This window comes from Mustela nivalis (assembly GCF_964662115.1).
Source record: "Mustela nivalis genome assembly, chromosome: 12".
NCBI classification, from domain to species: Eukaryota; Metazoa; Chordata; class Mammalia; order Carnivora; family Mustelidae; genus Mustela; species Mustela nivalis.
In genome coordinates, this window is record NC_139031.1 from 53,497,547 (window position 1) to 53,517,598 (window position 20,052).

General features: G+C 39.9%; 1 long non-coding RNA gene across 2 annotated transcripts; it reads right to left on the minus strand.

Annotated features, from left to right (window-relative positions):
- Positions 1–566: 566 nt before the first annotated feature.
- On the minus strand, positions 567–19,615 carry LOC309845081. Of its 2 annotated transcripts, none has more exons than XR_014301021.1 (3): positions 19,409–19,615; positions 14,006–14,313; positions 567–7,690 (listed from the first exon to the last, which is right to left on the minus strand). It is a non-coding gene; the product is annotated as an uncharacterized lncRNA (long non-coding RNA). The 2 variants fall into 2 exon arrangements; XR_014301022.1 differs by lacking the exon at positions 567–7,690 and adding an exon at positions 10,887–11,031.
- Positions 19,616–20,052: the final 437 nt, after the last annotated feature.

Consider the following 20,052-nt stretch of genomic DNA (forward strand, 5'->3'; position numbering starts at 1 on the left):
AATTAACAATACTCTATTAGAGACTTGAAAGCTGATGAGAGAATGTATATTGAGTGTTATCAAAACAAAAAAAATAATAAAATTATTTTTAGTCAAAAATAGCCAGGCAATACAAATTGTGAATTATATTCTTAGTTGTTTGTCAGGATGCTGTTACTTAAGTAAGAACTATTGCCTTCTAACTCTAAAATATTTAAAACTAGGTATTTAATGTGCTTTGATAAGATATTCTGTAATATTTTTCTTTGGCTCTGCAGAGCATAACATTATCAACATACTAGAAGGCTCTCTCATGCTTCCCACCAATTATTGTCTTTTTCCCCTATAAGGATATCCAGTAACCTGATTTTTAACAGCCTTGATTAGCTTCCCAGTTTTTCTATTATTTTATATGAAGGAAATCATTAGGTTTTGGTAAAAGAGTGCTTTTCAATTATAAATCTGTCTTCAATAAAACAAGTATTCTGACATTCTTCCCAAACATACAAGAGAAGTTGAAATTAATTAGAAAGATAAGAAATAAATTTACCATTAAATACAGAGTTAAAAATTAAAAGGAAAGAAAGTACTTAGCAAATATGCACTTTAATTTTATTGACACTGAAATGGAAAATGCAAATGGAAATTTTAACAATGTTTTGAGCCTTCTTAAATACAGCTGAGTTCACCCGCAATTTACACACATACACACACACATATACAAGCCTAATAAAAATAACCATAGTAAACTACACTAATTTCTAAGGAAATTCCTCATTTTTAAACAATTAGCACCACATTTTTCTTCCTATTAGCCCCATAGGAATTACAATGCATGTATGAATGCATGTGCATATGTCTTGTGTGTATTTGTGTGTGTGTGTGTGTAAATTGCTTGATGTTTACTTCAACATTTAAAAGGATATATTAGAACCAGATAAGCATGAGCCTCAAAACCACAGTCATATGCATATTCATTTTCATGTACTTTTCATATTCATGTTTGAAAACTGCTATATATTAAAAGAAAAAATTCATTTCTAATATAATTTCAAATTATTTCAAACTTGCACTGCTTTTAATAACTTTTATTGTTTTTAACATGTGACATTTTATCCCCATTAGCAATAACAGATGTCTAATGCATTAAAAAGGAAAATCCTGCACATATGTTGAAATAGAGGACTTTCCTGAAAGGAAAGCATGTGCTTTGATTTATATTAGTCAAAATTTAGATACTGTACTTGTGCTATTTCAGGAAATGAAAAGGTGAGGAAACAGTTATATACTAGTAAACCAGAGCAAAAGTCTCCATAGAAACCAAAACAGTTTCAGTGGGAGCCACACAAGCTAAGTTAATACCTAGACTATGGTCATATTAGCCCCTAGAGAGCTAATCCGTACAGAAGAAAACCCTGTCTCTTGGTTCGTTTGTGTTACATAGTATTTACAACTCTTTTGTTCACATTTAATTGTTAAAAACTCATCAGTCATCGACAGAATGAAAATCTGGGTGAATGCTAAAGAGAAAAGATCACAAGTGTTTACTTACTCTTCCCCAAATCCATTATCTTCACTACGAGTCAAAGGGAACACAAAGGGCAAATTGAAAAATAACAAAGGATAAATCCCATGTTATTTATTTGGCCGGTGTTTTGCCTCAGCTCTCACAAGCACTTCTGTGGACTTAGCTCCCCACTGCAGACAGTGCCATGTGACGAACCACAAGACAGCAGGGACAGCAATTAATTGACTGAACAACTACTATGCTGCCTACAAATACTATGTCACCCAATCCTTACAAAATATTATGATAAATATTAATAAATCCATTTTAAAATAAAAAACCAAGTTAAATTAGATAAAATATCCTGTCCAAGCTCAGACAGTGGTGGAACTAGATTTTGACCTAGTTGTGTCCTTCTCTAGAGGTAATGGTGACAAATGTTGCTGTAATGGAGCTCTATGCCCTGTCAGTTAGCTGGAGGACAGCATACACTCCTTGCAAACGTGGCCTGGCATTGTCTGTGTGTCCAGCTTGGTAAGGAACTTTTGCAAGCATAGACTGAAGGACTCCTTTAAGAATTACCGTCAATTCCTATGGTTTCAATCTATACCAACTTTCAAGAGTATATTTGTTGCTAGTAGGATGGTTTGTATTTCATGCGATTTGTATTTTGTTCCCTTACTCTCATTTTCTGTATTATTATTGCTTTGTGTTCATAGAGTGTGAAAGAAATCATTTCTTGCATCTAAATTCAGCTGTTTTCTTAGATGCTTCAGAAATATGTGACACACTTGTACAGCTTCATACTGGCTAATACAGTAACAAAAAGGCTACCACCTCAAGACCACATAATCCTTGGTATTTCCTCCATATGATGCATTTCATTAGTCTCTGGTTCATAATTAATCATAAGGTAGGCTGTCAGCTAAAGTGCCCTGTATGTGATATTTATTGTATTTATGGTGCTTGGGGAACAAAGGGGTGGTGTGGAATACATAAGCATTAGACAAATCTGTGTTTTGGCAGGTGTGTCCTACTAATCAAACTGAATATCACAACCTTTGTGCTACTGGACAGAGTTACTGTCCATTTTTTTCTTTTCTTGTTTACTTGATTTTCTTACAGTTTAACAAAATTAAAACTAAATTGAGATGACCCTCTAAATGCGAAATGTTAACCTTAAAACAGAGAAAACTTGCTTGTAAGAGTGTCTATTTCATTATCTCCACAAAAAGAAAAACACAACTTACAGGCTGAAACTAAGTCTGGTTCATATAAGACATAATTTGTCAAGTTATAATGCCAAGAAACCCAAAACAATGTCAAGAGCAGCAGAAATGCCAGGTCCTACTTATAAGAGGACAGTGTGGACAAACCCCAAGGAAGCATTTTTTAAGAAGAAAGGGTTATTCAGACTACCCTAAACTATGAATCTGAGGGTGGCTGGAAACGTTTCATGGGGGCTGACAGCAAATTTACTACCCAGTGGATCAAGTGGCAAAAAGTGAATACAATTCTCAGATTTATGACATTTAATTCAAAAATAGAGGTTCTCCTGAAATAAAATTCAAACCATTGGGAGAATTTCCATGTCAGAAGATAAGATTTATAACATTTTCATCATCAGCTTAAAGTATAAGGCCATTCTTATGTCTCTGATTTTGTGGATGTTCTTTGGATTACTTCACTATTGCATAAATCTGTTTTTCCTTCATACTGACTGATTTGCTCTAAGTCAGTTGTAGTTGCTTTTTAATATTTCTATATCTTTAGTAATTGGCTTTCAATGTATGACACTGTATTACAGTTCTACTAGCTCTTCATTGATCATTCATGCCACAAGGATAAGTGGTTATGTATAACAAAAAATAAAATTGTTATAGATCAATCTTTATTCCCTTCACTTCTCTCTCCCCACATAGCTTCCCCCCTCCCCGGCCCTGTTCATGCTGTTACTCTCTTAGACTCACTGGCTGAATTTTACACAGTAGCATATAAAATTAAAAGTTTATTTTCTAGAGTCTTTCCTTCTGTGAAAATGCATGCAGATTATGTTTCCTATAGACATTTTAGAGAAAGAAACATGAAGACATATTTTACTCCATCAGTGAAGTTAGTGGGCTACATAAGTATCTCCTTTGGGGGAGAGAGGTTGACAAAATGATCAAGAGGTGCACAATTTCCCGACTCCTCTTTCCCCAGTCAATGTGCATGGTTATTCTTATGCATAGCCCTGAACTAGGTAAGCACACAAATGTCACAGCGAGCAGAGAGTGAAAAGCAGCAATAATGTAGGCTCAGTTTACATTGAAATTGGACTGGATCGAATTGTGTTTTCTTGCTCTATTCTGCATCCAGTTCTTGTGCTAACTTTCATTACTTACTTCACAAAAATCTATCAAATTATATATTGGATGCTTACTATGGACTTGGCTCTGTTTGCAACACCATTCTCTTATTTGGTTAAGATATCTTGCCTAAAATGAGTTCACAGTAGAATGTCCCTCATTCATCCAGCTTGTGCAGATACTGGATGAGATATGTGGGAGCCTTAGAAATACTAGTTGTTGTGATAGAATAGAAGATATGTAGCTAATATATTTTAAGTTCTGTTGTAGCTTACACTTCAATGCCCTTAGGTTGAGGCTGCTGGGAAGAGGTACATTGGCAGGCTGAGTGAAAGGGCCATACACCTAGCATGCAGACTATGATGAGGTCTGAAAGAGTAAATTCTCAGGTAAGAGCTACATTGAAGCCAAAATTCATGACTGTTTTTGTTCACTACTTGATAAAGAACCTGCTAGTTATCTAAAACTATCCATTCTTCCCTTCCTCCTTTAGCAATAGAAACTGTGAAGGTTGCATTTGATATGGCTATCCAGCTAATGACTCTATTTCAGAGGCTCACTTGCAATTAGTTGTGGCTATGGGACTATGATCTGGTAATGGGGTATGAGCAGTAGTCACAAGTAATTTCTAGATAGGGCTCTTAAAAGAGGGACATGTCTTCCCTTGGCCTTTCTCCTTTCTCAATGGCTAGAATCCAAAATTGAAATGAGACCTGGGGTGGCCTTGTGGTCTATGAGGTGGAAGTCATATTTTGAGGATAATAGAGTAAGAAGTTAAATCAACACAGCTCAGCCATTGAGCCAAACCTATAACACCTATCCAAAATTTTAATAAGGTAAATAAACTGTGCTGTTTAATCCACTTTATTTTTCAATTTCTTTATTATAGTGTCATATTCTACTTAATATATCTCTTCCGCCCAGGTGCCTGGGACAGTGCCTGACACATAATAGGGTCTCATTGATATTGTGCCCCATGAAGGGGCAGAATGAACTCACACTGCACAAGTTTTTAAGCCTGAGGCCCAGGAGTACACACAGGCAAGGACTAAGCTAAAATTGTCCTAACCATAGTAAGTTGATATGAGAGAGGGAGTGCTACACATTATGCCTTTCCCTCACCTGTTTATAACACACCGCAGTTCCTCATACCCTAGTTTCATCTTACAAGGTATCATTCTGAGGGTTTAGAAGGGAAAAACACTCTAGCTCTACAAAATGAAAGAGGGAATGAAATGGAACAGAATAGAAATTAGCTCATGTACATTATAAAACACGACTCAAAGTATTGTCATTCTGTGACAGTATAAACAATTTAAATTTGAATGCAATACAATGTTAAAAAAAGTTATCTAAATTTAAAATTTTAAATCATAAGAAATTAAGCATGCTTTTAGTTCATCTGTCTTTTGTGACTTTCCCTTTGACAATGCAGATGTGGGCTAATAGTACTAAATTACAGAAAATGGTAACTGTTAATTGTTATAGACTTGTCTCCAAATAGGGGCAATAAAGCTTTTAAATTAAGTATGTTTTCCATTTAAGTTATTGTTGGGCTCAATGGTTTTTGCAACCTGGATTATTTCATTTGAGTATCAAGTTTCAGAGAACACAATCTCAAAATCACTTCTCAAGAACTGTCAATATCTCAGCTAAGAAAGACAGTATTGGGGCACCTGGGTGGCTCAGTGGGTTAAGGCCTCTGTCTTCGGCTCAGGTCATGATCTTAGGGTCCTGGGATTGAGCCCCACATCCAGCTCTCTGCTCAGTGGGGAGCCTGCTTCCCTTCCTCTCTCTCTGCCTGTTTCTCTGTCTACTTGTGATCTCTGTCTGTCAAATAAATAATAAAAAAAAATTAAAAAAAAAAGAAAGACAGTATTTAAGTATTTACAGAGGATAACCAGAAGTAGACATATTATTAAAGACACTCAAAAATCTATGACAGGACTAAACCACACAATTAGGAAGAAATTACCCTCTGGTAAAGTTATTTTTAGTTAATCATTTTTGTCACCATACTATCCTAAACCTATATTAAATAACATTATTTTCAAAAAAGGAAGAGCCCTGTGTAACTTGTTGGGTATTTAATATACAGATATTGTCATATGAAACTGAATGCTTCCTTTTCCGATTAACTTAAGCAAAAAGAGAAAAAAAATTCTTTCAGGCAGGTCACAGTATCAGGAACAGTTAGACTTCTCCTGGACTGTGTGTGTGTGTGTGTGTGTTTCCCTTATGGACCCTAAGGATCTCACATTTTTTTGTGACATTTGTTCATATCATATACTAGATTTCTTAGAGCCAAGTTTTTGGATCCACCATTAAAAAATACACAGAACAAGATAACTAGCCTACTGGAATTCCTGACATCTTAACTGTAAGTTAAAAAAAAAAAAACACAGAACAATGCTTATATTTTACTTTATATCCTTGGTTTCTTTTGGTTTTTTGTTTTGATTCATTTATCTTGCTTATTTTTAATATAGGTCTTCCTACTGACTTTTTTCTCTTTAAATCTTCTACCTCAAATCTTTTTCTGGAATTGTTACTTATAAATACACAATTTTTTTTTAAGATGGTCTCGTTTAAGAATTTTTTGTTTAGTTTCACAATTACTCTTGTCATTTCTATAACAACTGGCTGGACTTAGGTTGCTGTATTTCCTTGTATCATTGCTCACCACATTTTTGTATCATTCTTGGCAACTTAAGAATACACTTGACCTTTTGTTGTTGTTAAGAGGAAAATGGTATTTTCTGAGTCTTTCCACACTTGTCCATATGTTTAAGTGTGACTTTGGCTGGTAATGTGAACTTGATGAGCTATGACATTCTTTTGGCATGTGTTCTTATGAAGAAGACCTACATAGACCTTCTTTTTTAAATGAATAATCTATGTTCTCCATCTGAATGCCTATAGGATGGTTTCTTTATCTTCTTCAACATTTTTCTGAAAATAGTAATGGGTGTGGGCCCGTTTTCATTCACTTTGCTTGGAGTGTGCCATTCTATTCTGTGAACTGGGTTAACTATTTTTCCCACTCTGGAGAATTATTTAATGTCTTTCATTATTGATTATTGCTTCTTCTTGATGTGTCCTACTTTCTTCTTGGAAAAATGAGTTATCTCTAATTTCATAAATATCACTCTACTTAACATTGTACTGCCCCATCAACCCCCATTCCCCTTCTGATTATTTTTTTCTCTACAGAATAATTACCATCTTTGTTTTTTCCACTCCTCAGCTCTTCCTCACACATACTCCCATCATGATCTCCAGCATTACACAGCTTCAAAGGTCACTGATACATTGTTATATTCTGAATTTTACCTCCAGTCCAGACGTCTCCCACAAACCCCAGCTCACAAGTCCAATTGCCACCCAGCAATTCCACTTGGATTTCTAACTGACGTCTCAAACTCAACATGTCCGAAATGGAACTCTTTGCTCTGAAATGTGCTCCACCACAGCCTTCTCCATCTCAGTAATTGCCAATGCCCCCCTATTTTTTCTCAAATAAAAAGCCCTGAGGTCCTTCTTGATGCCTCCCCCACACACCTCATATCTTATCTTAAGCGAATCCTACTGGATCTGCCTTTAAAACATAGCTAGAATCCAGTCACTTCTTTCCAATTCTAACTCTACTGTTACTGTTAGGTCCTCCTAACCAGATTCTGTTCCCCTCAAAGAAAAGCCCATATACCCCATAGACCTTGGCACATTGCTGGGTCAGCATTATTTCTTCTACACGGGGATGTCATCAAGTGAACACTCCTGAGTTCTGACACCTGTGGTGGAGTGATATCTTCATATTGTGACCAGAATGGACCACTTCTTAAATGGCTGTGCCATCCTGAGGAATCAGAAAGAAAAAAGGATTGACGTTTCAGCAAAGAACTAACTATCCTCCCCATTTGAACTGCCACAGCCTCAGACTGGATACTTCCCTCACTACTTTCTAGCAAATATTTCATCATGCAAACCTCCAGCTCTCTGTAACAATTAGGCTGGAAGGTCTTCCTTGTCCTCTAGCTCAGGGTCAGCTGTTGCAACTTCTTCTTTGCAAAAGAAAATAAAACAGAGAATTTACAGATTTTTTTTTTTTTTTTGCTTTACTGTAGTCTTTTACCTCCTCACCAGTATTTGTGCTAGTGATGCTATACAAAAAAAAAAAATGCTAAATATGTGTGGGTATAGACACATACACACACACATATACATATATGGGGCATATATAGCTATAGCAAGACTAGATATGTTTACTGAACAACTTCAGAGTCCAGTTAGTGGCAATATTTGATTAAATATCTGTGGGAGGAAACAGTCTCCAAATTTGTTTATTTATTTATTTATAAAGATTTTATTTATTTGTCAAAGAGAGAGAGAGAGAGAGAGCGCACGCACAAGTGCATACACAAGCACGGGGAGCATCAGGCAGAAGGAGAAACAGGCCCCCTGCTGAGCAAGGAGCCTGATGCGGGACTCAATACTAGGACCCTGAGATCATGACCTGAGCTGAAGGCAGATGCTTAACCAACTAAGCCACCCACGCATCCCTCAAAATTAGTATTTTTAAACTAAGTGTTTGTAATCTCTGATTTTGGAGGAATACGTAATACTCCATTAGCTCAAATATGAGGTTAAGATAACACTGAAGTAAATTAAGAAATATTTAACCTGTGATAGTACCTGCATTTTTTGTACATTTCTAAAGAGAGTAATAATCAATAAATAAGTATTTATGGACTGCCCATTTAGCACATTATGGAGCCCATGAGGAATTTGGGAAGATTCTGGTTTCTTAAAACAATTAGGCATCTCAGGAAGAAAATACTAATAAATGAAACAGATTCCAATATGAGTCACTTAACACTAAGCTGTGCAACAGGTAGTCTCAATGGTGTGAATGCTGGAAATGCCATCTCTGTTGGAGTTGTAAATACACCGCACTCAAACTAACTTCCTACTACCGTGAGAACACCCAGTCTGTCAGTCTTGGTAGGAGACTGTACTCCACATGATCACTTGGATGGCAGAGAGGGTGCTCTGAGAGCAAGAGATGGATTAATGATGGTTCCTAGGTTTTTAGGCTAAGCAATGAGATAAATAAATAAATAAATTACTGAGCTTATGGGAGGAACAAATTATATGAGAGTGACAATAAGTTCAAGATGTCTGTGAGAAAGTGTCATATCAAGTGGACACTTGAATATGAATCTTTAGCTCAGACAACATACCACCTACTATGGAAAATGGAGGTCATATGCCTCCTGTTACCATTTCTTGGTAGCAAGGGCATAGATAAATTATTGAACCTCCTCCAATTAGTGTCCTCACCCTGAACTTTGAGTCCTCAGGGAGTGAGACAGGAATATTGGAATAGTTGCTCTTCAGACAGAACTGGATCATCAATTATTTTCCTCATTTACCCTTTAAACCCTTTTTTGCACTTAGAATTGAATGCAAATGCTACATCAACATCTACAAGATATGCACAACTTAGTCCTTATTTAAAATAATAATATCAAACACATATCAAATGCCAGGCACCATTTTAAATACTCATGACAACCACTGATGATGTACATATTCTCTCCTTCACAGGAAGCCTGGGGGAGTAAGTAACCTATCTAAGGTTACATAGGTAGTGAGAAGTTGAGCCATATTTGAACCCAGGCTAACTGGCTCCAGAATCTGGGCTGTCATCTACTACACTGTTCTCCATGACTATTCTATTCTATTCTATTCTATTCTATTCTATTCTATTTTTAAGTGTTCCAAGATTCATTGTTTATGCACCACACCCAGTGCTCCATGCAATACGTGCCCTCCTTAATACCCACCACCAGGCTCACCCATCCCTCCATCCCCCTCCCCCCCAACCCCTCAGTTTATTTCTGAGAGTCCACAGTCTCTCATGCTTTGTCTCCCCCTCCAATTTCCCCCAATTCACTTTTCCTTTCCTTCTCCTAATGTCCTCCATGTTATTCCTTATGCTCCACAAGTAAGTGAAACCATATAATTGACTTTCTCTGCTTGACTACTTTCACTCAGCATAATGTCCTCATGATCATTCTTTCTTGTCAGAGAAGGGAGAAGTGCTCTGGACTTCTAAAATGTCTTCTAGCACTAGTAGTCTATGAGTTTACTGAAGTGCTTTTTTTATAAGTAGTTTTTCCAGTTATGCAATTGTAATGTTTTAAGAATTTTATAATAAATTAAACCAAAAATGATTATCTAATTTAATCTAAGGAAATGACATGGATTCTTAATCTGCATTCTATTCTATCCTATCCTATCTTATCCTATCCTATTCTCCAATAATACAATACTCTGTCATGCCTATTAACTCAGGGAAATGACAAAAGCTAAAACACTTTGTGACTGAAGCTTCTGTTGCTGATGCATTCACAAATAAAATCCAACAGTCATTCTGTTTTACCAAAGCTGGCTATGAAATTCTCTCTCTCCCATTTAATATGTATATTAAAGGGTGCCTGGGTGGCTCAGTGGGTTAAAGCCTCTGCCTTGGGCTCAGGTCATGATCCCAGGGTCCTGGGATTGAGCCCCACATCGGGGTCTCTGCTCAGTGGGGAGCCTGCTTCCCCCTCTCTCTCTGCCTCTCTGTCTACTTGTGATCTGTCAAATAAATAAATAAAATCTTTAAAAAAAAATAAAATGTATATTAAACAAAGTACTGTAAAATGTTTAATGAATCTCTATAAAATATCTGGGTGCCTGATTTGTCATGTAAGAATCAATATAACACACATAAGAGTGAATAAATGTTACATGAACCAAGAAGTGGAGTTGATTTTTCCTAATAATTCTATGAGAGTATAGGCTATTTTGGAGAATGGCCCTGTTGAAAAACAAACTAAACAGAACTCATTTGCAGTGTCTGTTCTTCAGATAGTCTGAGCCTGCCAATATGCTTCAATTTAACATCTCTGTCTTTCTCTTCAGAATATTTTTAACAATTATTTATCCCCGGCCCAAAAACTTGGCTGTGAAATTAAAATTGTCATTAAAGTTGCTTATGGGGACACCTGGGTGGGTTAAAGCCTCTGCCTTCGACTCAGGTCATGATCCCTGGGGTCCTGGGATCAAGCCCCACATCGGGCTCTCTGCTTGGTGGGGAGCCTGCTTCCTCCTTTCTTTGGGCCTGCTTCTCTGCCTGCTTGTGATCTCCGTCTGTCAAATAAATAAATAAAATCTTTAAAAAAGAAAAAAAAAGTTGCTTATGACTACTCATGGCTTTTTTTATTTTTCTCAGTCATTAAGTGTCTTTCATATTCCATGGGAACAGTTCCACTCTTGAACAGAACTACATCTAAATGGTTTCATTATAATTAAAGCAAAGAGACTGTGATTAATATTTGCTCTTAACACACAGCTGAGAGTGAAATAGAAGAGTATGGTTTCTTTGATAAACATTGTTCAAGGTTCTAAGACCTTGGCAGACACCAAGAGGATGAGACAAGACCAGTCAGTGGGTTCTTGTTTCCTCACTGTCTCATTGTGCTCTCTCTAGAACTGAATCCAAAAGAGAGAAGGGGACATCAGACATATTGAAGTGCAGGCATGGAAGGCTCAGACAGGCCTTGGAAAAACGGCAAAGGCCTTAGTACCACAATCATTCCTTTCTTAACAACTTTCTTTGACTTTCAATCCCAGCTTTCCAATTTGTCCCAGTGTCCTTCGTCTACCCTGGGGCCCTCCTTTCCTGAGGAAAATGTCATACAAACGAATCACGAATCACGTAAAGGTGTTAGTGAGTTAATGTGTTACCTCACCTTGAGGCCTCTGCCTTCCGATAGACAGACGAATAGACGAGCCTGGAGAGGACAATGCCAGGCCCCAACTTAATGAGTTACCAGTGAAAGGCTTAAAGCATGACTATGGGAAGAATCAAGTGGTTTTGGAGGAAGCCTCTCCTGCTCCCATTCAAACCACTTTTCTGCTTATTTTACTCGTTTTTGGTACAAAAGTTTAGGCCCACAGTTGGCCACAAGCAGTTTGCCGAAGGAAACTCATTCTCATCACTTAGGAAAATGCTTGCAGGTTCCAGATATTGCCAAATTGTGGCGTTAAAAGCAGTCACAGGCAAAACTTTTTTTTATCTATAAACCCGTCAGAGGAGATAATTTCAAAAAGGCTTTCAAATTTATACATTTTTGAACTTTTTTTATATTACTGATCCGATTCCTTCATTTGATCGATGAGGAAACTAATGTTTCTAAATCTCCCTGAATCCAGTCCTTTCCTCTCAGATTCATTCTCCTGTTCACATGCCCCATAGCTATTACCATGTGTAAGTTCTCATAAGTTAATTGATGTACTTACATAATGTATATTGTGAATTGATGCAAGAATTTCCAAAATATAATCACATAGCTGTCTAACCATCCCCATACCGTCTGTTCACAGGGTGATACTTCTAGAATATAAATCTGATCATGTCCTTTCCTTACTTAACATTCTTCAGTTTTCCCAACTGCATTTAGAATAAAATCCAAATTCCTTAGCATGGCACACAAAGTTAGTGATCTAAACTTTGTGTTATTTCCAGACGTCCTCACACCCCTTCCTTCTCCAGCCCTGTAAGACTCGTCCCAAGCCCCCAAGCAGGTCACACAGGCTCCTGCACCCCTGCCTTTGCCCAAGCTGCTCCCAGAGTCTTTCCTACCTTCTATCCAGGTGCCCGTCTAGAGTAAAGCTGAGATAATGGGTACTTCAGAAACATTGCAGTGTATGCCTCCTGTAATATTTATGAATATTCACTTCTGCTGAGGAGAATGGAGGACATGAAGCATAGAAATAAGGCAAAGAAAATAGATGACATTACGTATGGAAATAAGTAACAAAAGGACATCTTAGATATCACTAAAGTAAGTGGGAAGGGACAGAAACACCTGTAACATCAAGTAGCCATGGGGCTCTCAGGGAATTCCGTATTCATGAGTTCTTGGGCTCCCTGTTGGTAACGTCCTACCTGGGCCTCTTGCTCTCTGGCCCAGAAAGATTAAAATCCATAGCTGCTCAGAAGATAGGAGCCAAGTTCTGGCTGTGGACAAGACCATTTGCCCTCTGTAATAGAGCAAGTTATTTGACCTCCAGGCACCCTCCATCACTGCTCACCCTTACCTTGGACCTCTTTAACCATTCCATCAGCAAGGAAGGCTGACAGAGGCACAGAGAAGGAGAGATCACTGTGAACCTGAGTACTCCAGGACCTGGGGAGCATGGACCACCCTGCATGCTTGCAACCTATTCCAGTATATTAACTTACTTGACTTCCTTTTCTTGCTGTATGTTTTGAGTTAATAAACCATGTGACATGTGCCTTTTAATTTGGTCTGTGGGCTTATGTTTCTCTCTGGGACACACTTCCTGGAAGTGTAGCTGGAGGCTCCCATGGCAGAGAGGTAATTTCCCAACCCAGAAATCCATCCTGTCATCTCAGACCAGGTCCACATTCCTTCCTTGGCACTCTGTGAAAACATCTATGACAGCAGTTAGCTCTCTGTGTTACAAAACTGCTTTCATATTTTACTTCTCATTTGACTGGGACATCCTTGATGTCAGGTACTAAATCTTCTTACTACAAGCACCTAGCGTAATTAGAGACTGACCTCTTTTTGTTAAATAGTCAAAAAACATGTTGTAAATAATTAGTGCCACTTGAAACCAGAATTCAGGTCTTCAGAATGCACCATCAGACAGAACCAGAACCTTACAGTCTCTCAAGTAGGGAGAAGTGAGAATAAAATGCATCACTTAAAGCTATGTCTTCCCGGAAGTATCTGAGGTGGGGAAGGCAAAGGTATTGATCTTGGCTTACAACAGGGAAAGACCGAAGTCAAATAGAAAACAAATGATGAGCTAGGATTTCTAAAATCCTTCCAGGGTTCAAAGCCTTTTGCACAGAGTAATGGCATCAGTGTCCCCAGATATCTTCCTCTCCACCATCTTGAGAGGCAGGAATGACAACATATATCATCTTCACTCTAATTCTGGATAGACCATATCTGTTAGATGAACACTAACCTCAATTAAAAGTTTCATGGCCCTCCACCCAGTTCCTTATGTCTTGTTAGGACTTCAGTGAGAGTGACAGGGATTTTTAAAATTAAATGCCTATACAGAGGGAGAGGTAGCTACTTACAACAGTCTCTTTGAGCAGAAACTGAGGCCAATAATCTTGGTACTTTTCTGCTTCCCACTGAGTGCAATTCTTTCTGTCTCTTGTGATTTAAGCCTTTTATCATTGACCCCCACATATGAAGCCTCATTCTTTTTCTCTATCAGTCTCGGTCGGTTGTTTAGCTCTCTCTTGCACTCTTTTCGCATTCTTTTCGCTCTTGATCTCTTCCTTATTTTCACTGTTCTTTCCTTCTTGTCTTTTTTTTCTCTTCTCTTTCCAGCTCTTTTGGTCCTCCAGCAGGGTCTCAGAAAATGTGATTAGGAAAGGATCTGCAAGAAGATACAAGTGCAAAGCAAAAGCATTGAGTTCCAGAGGACGCCTGGGTTGCTCAGTGGGTTAAGCCACTGCCTTGGCCTCAGGTCAGAATCTCAGGATCTCAGGATCTCAGGATCTCAGGATTGAGCCCGGCATCGCATCCCAGCGGGCTCTCTGCTCAGCAGGGAGCCTGCTTCCCCCTCTCACTCTGTTTGCCTTTCTGCCTACTTGTGATCTCTGTCTGTCAAATAAATAAATAAATAAATAAATAAATCTTTAAAAAAAAACAAAGAAAAGCATTGAGTTCCAAAGGAAGCAGGGATTTCCCCAGCCGGGTTGGCACCCACACTCTACCAGAATCCAACCATAAAATTCTTCTAGAGAAATATCAAGACATGATTCATTTTAATGTATTATTAATTTACAAAGTAATTGGGATGCTCTGAAACTTTTTTCGAGAAGTAATAAGAAAGAAGAAAGTGATCTTGCATTAAACAGTGTGCATAATAATTTGGGGGAAGTGTTGGGAGTTGGTATCTTAAAAATGTTCTTTTCCCTATCTATGAAAAAAAATTTAGTTCTTAACCTACAATATTCATTAAAATATAATTGGCAACCATAAAACATAATTTCCGTGCAGTTTTTCCACGTAAAGACATTCTAAATGTTAAAATTAAAAATTCAAACTTTCAAAGGTATTTTGGAATAGTCACATATTTTTTTAAAAAAACTGTTTTACACTGCCAAACATAGTTCTAAAATTGAGAAAGCAAAATTCCGGGTCACTCAGTTTTGTACAAAATTCTACTAATGTAAAATAAACATTTTCCCTTAAAATGGTAGTATTTTGATATATTTTCATAAATATTTTTCTTTTGCATTCTACAATAAAGAGAAAAGAGAGAATCTTCCAAAAAACCTAACGTTTGAATGCCAACTCACGTATATTTTTCAATTAATAAAAGTGACATAAATCAAACAGGCATACCCAAAATGACAGTCACAGATTGTGCAGTACTTTTGCTATTTTGTTAGTTTTCTTCCCTAAGTTTCTTTAAAAACAAAGTTCTCTAGGAAATTGTGTCCTCTTGTGGTCACTGGCAAAAACAACATGTTTTGTGCAGGAAGAATCAATCAAAACAATGGAAATAGGATTTAAGGCTTCAGGAAAAGCCATTTGTGAAAAAAGGAAATCCCTTGAAGTGCAGAGAGATGAAAGTTATGAGTAATCAGAAAAGCAACTTTATCTGGAAAAACACAAAATATAAACCATTAGATTTAGATTTAAATTGCTTGATGATGAAATAGAGAAGATAAAAATGCTTACTAAGCAAGAAGCCTGTGACCATGATACAAGCCTCCATGAATAACTACATATTTCTTCCATTATTTCTTTGGTTATTCCAGAAGCTCCTCAAAATAGGTGAGAGTGTATTTCACCAAGGTTAACCGGCAGCTAGGAGGGACATGACCTCTCTAGCCTGTACAGCCAATAAGCCAATAAAGGTATGTCTGTGGGGGTGGGTGTGGGAGGCTGTTGAAGACTCCGTTCTTTCCACACGCAGATTCCACTCTACGTGCAAGTTCAGCATATCATGCTTCTTTGCCTTATCCTCATTTGGAATGCACAATGTCAGATATTTTAAAGATTAATTTATTTGAAAATTTGATTTGCTCATTTGAGGTGCTCTTTGCAACTCAATCTCTTATGCCATACTCTTTTTCATTTTATTTCTGGACTGAAAGTTTCCCGTTTTATAATTTTAGTTCCTTAAGGGGTTCAGAAAGAGAAATACAGAACCAGTTAAATTCATGAATTTAAACTATTATTAAGAGAAACAGAAGGACTTATTTAGTGCAAGGAGTTCAAACACCATTAAGGCTGCCTGTGTTGCTACGAATCTGCTCTACACAGTCAGAGAAATCACTTGTGCTGATACAAACTTTATATTCCGCTTTGATAACATTCTCTTACTTCACTATCAAACTAGGCAATCCCTGTGGAGTGTTCAAAACGAGATGAAATCTAAGATGTACACTCTAATTCAACTGCAGCCTTTTCCAATTTGCGCCCCCTTCTGTGTGAATGCTCCTGTGCTTTATTCATGCAATTCAGATAAATTATTTCACAAAACTCTAAGCCAACCTGCAGGTGGTAGGTCATCCCAAGACTAAGAAGAAAGACTAGGAACAGATTCAAATACTCACCTTTTGTGCAAACCCAATTCCAAAATTTACTATCTTGCCAACAGTTCTATATAGCGTATAAATGTTTCTTTTCCTTCTCTAAAAGTATTTATAAATGATTGTTGCTAAGAGAATGCCAGTGCATATACATTCAAACTGGAAAAGTACAGATACGTACATACTTACTGCATATGCTCAGTATGAGATTCCTAACTTTGTTTCTTCTAACAGTATTTTTTTTTTCAATTTTTAACACAGCACACATTCCTCAGGAAGGACTGCGAACATGCCAAGTTTGCAGTTTTGAAAACAAAGCTCGTTTTGAAATATCCGAGTGCAAAAGAAAAACTTTTTTGTTTTCAGTTAATTTTTTTTCAGGGAATTTATTTTAGAAGTAGACAAAATGATTTAATTCCAATTAATCCAGTATTCCCAAAGAAGGTAGTTCTCCACTACTGTCCTTCAAGTCAAGCTGAGTTCAGCCCCAAAGGGAAATTTCTAAACCTGTTTTTAAGAGCCTGAAATTAGGATTCTCGAACTAAGTCTGCTTTCCCCAGCAAGTGTGGACAAGAAAATTGTTAGATAAAATGTTAGGTAGGATACAGCTACAGATGAACAGGGTGGGACAATCCGGCCACGAAATATTACAGTTTGCAAAGTAGGGAGTATCAAGCCCCAGACATTCTGAGAGGTAATTCATTTGGCAAACCACAGCCTTCTGCTCAAAAAGTAACATGTAGGCACTCAGAATCCCTCTCATTCTCATCCTCCACTCCTTCGAAGAGTTCAAGAGAAATTTCTTCTCAGAACTAAAGTCATTCATTGTGACTCTGTCAGGAAGATTCCATGCTGAGATGGTTCTGGTTAGGTCATTCATTTTAAACTCTCTTATTATAAGCATTCTGGCATCCAGGGCACGGCCTCAGCCCCAGGGGGATCCCTGGTACCCAGTGGCCAGGCAGGCACTCTTCATCCCCTAGAAGTTTAGTGACCTGAATAGGGTTCCGTTCATTTGTTTAAGAACCAGTCTTGGAGACTGACGACTTTGCAAGTCCAGCTGGTTAATGATCTGGAGCTGCTGTGTTTTTGTGGACTCGATTTCTCCTCCAGCTCCTGCCCTCATTTCCATCCCCCAACCCCAAATCCCCTTGGTCAGGTAAGGTTTCCTTTTACACTTTGCCCACACTTTCCTGTCTTGCTTACCCATAGCCACAAAGGAAAAAGCCCAATTATTCAATCTCTTTAGTTTTAAGAATTCCACTAAAGGGAAAAGAAAAACAAAATTAAGATTTGGGATTGATTTTTAAAAAGAGAGAGAGGTGAAGGTGGAAAATTTTCAAGATTTCTGCAACCACCTTCAAATAAAAATTGTGGAATAATCGGCAATTCGGAGTTATAAAAGAGAACACTTTGTAGAGTGTGGCAGAATTCCTGCCTTAGTCTCAGCTTCCAAGAGATAAAATCCTGAAGGCGGGAGATGTAAACAAAAGGGTGACTTAACACAGTTCACTTGGTTTTAAGGATACCTGTCTGCATACTGGTAAGTGGAGGTATCTTTAATTTTCAGACAGGATCTCATTTTAAATGAGGGCAGCGCCTCTCCAGGCAGACCAGTTGGCACGCTGTGGTCATTGTTTCTGAATCTTTGTAAAAATGGTGATAGCCAAATCCTGCAAGTTGCCTCCAAAGAAGGTACAACCCCCGTTGGCCCCCCACAGGAAAGAGGGATGCCTCTTGCCCTCATCCCCCCCCCCCAGAAGTCTGAGCCCTTCAGCCAGCTCCAGGCGCACCAGACCCCAGGGTTTCCGGACTGAAACTGTGAGCCTCAGGGGGGCACAGCCACATGGCCTGCCCTCCAGTCTCCTGGGCTCCGTCCTCCTCCTCCCCACACCCAAAGTCGCCACCCTCGGTCAGGCCCAGAATGGGGCCTTTCGCTGAGTTAATTCTCATCTGACAGTCCAGTCTGGGGAGAGCGTGAGCGGAGGGCGGCCTGCGCAGGGCACACAACTTCAGCACCCCTACTTCCCCCCTGAAAACCGACTACTGCTTTTGACCTCTAGTTTGCCTTGCAACTAACGGATGAGCACGATACGGTTATTCTATCCCAACTCGTTCCAAAAAAGAGAAACAAGTCTGGCATTGCAAAGAGGGGTTTCTCTTTCCAAGGCTTTCCTTCCAGCCCACCAACTTTTGTTGCCTCCTGTTTGCCAGAATCTGCATTAACACCCTCCTTAGGGCTCTGGGGTTCGTTGTTGTCAACGTATTAGATAGAATTGCTTAAAATATACAAGTGTCCAAGTAGCTGGAACGCGTTTGGGTTACACGCAGCGTAACTGCCCACCCCACCTCCTAGGAATGAGGGGTGGAGAAGGTGCCTCTCACAATCGTCAGCCGCGTGTGTTTGGGGGCTTGAACCCCATCTCTTTCTCTTACGAGCCTACCTTTAGAGATCACCATGTGGGGCTTTGAGAGTAGGGTTGGGATGAAATGCCCACAGGGTCCTCCACCTTGGATTGGCAGTTTAGGAGATCGGGGCCGCAGCGAAGACGCTGCACTGTTCCTCTCTGGCCCCGGTGCCTTCTCCAAGGACAGGACTACCTGCGGAGAAAGCACGAACTGTCGCTAGCACGGTTGGAAGTGTAGACTTTTGAGTGGTAGGAACCTTTAGATCGGGTCACTGTGGAGGGAAAAGGAAGGCCCCGATGCTTCTCAGGGAGGGGTGAGAGCAGGCCGGGGAGCAGATCCGCAGTCCCCGCGTCGCGGCCACGTCTTCAAAAACGCCCACGAGCTCAGGGCCAGGCGCGGCTGTTTGGCCTCTGCGACTCTGGGGGCCCGTCTACCTGGCTCCTGGGGGGAGCTGGGCGGTTGCCAGTACTCCTGCCACTGCCCCCACCCCAGCCATCCCAAAGCGGCCCCACGGACCTAGAGGGTACAGGGGCGAGATGAGACATCACCCACTGCGTAGAAGCTGTTGCTGCCGCTGCTGTCACAGCCACTCCGGGAGGAACTGACACCGGGCATCGGGGCCGAAAGGTCCCCTCCGGCCGCTTTCCGGGGCTGCGCTCGGGTGCGGGGGCGCGGCCCGCGCGCTGCGGCGCGGAAGGAAATCGCCCCGCGCCCGCCTGCGGAGGGCGGCGGAGAAGGAAGGGGGAGGGCAGCGAGGAGGCGGGCAGAGGGGCCGGCCGCCGGAGCCAGGTCGTTTTTGAATGGTTTGGGAGAACGAATTGTTAGACCCTGAGGAAGGGGGGGTGGGGACGGCGAAGGGGGGCTGGAAAGCGGAAACTTTCCTATAAAACTTCGAAAAGTCCCTCCTCCCCACGTCAGGCCAATGACACTGCTGCCCCCAAACTTTCCGCCCGCACGGAGGTATAAGAGCCTCCAAGTCTGCCGCTTTCGTCCAACTCCCAGACACCTCGCGGGCTCGCCGGCACCGGCAGCGTTTCCGAGAGGCCGAGCAGGGTGTGCTTGCGGCCGTTGGGCGCCTTCTTTTTGGACCTCGGGGCCATCCACACCGTCCCCTCCCCCTCCCGCCTCCCTCCCCGCCTCCCCCGCGCGCCCTCCCCGCG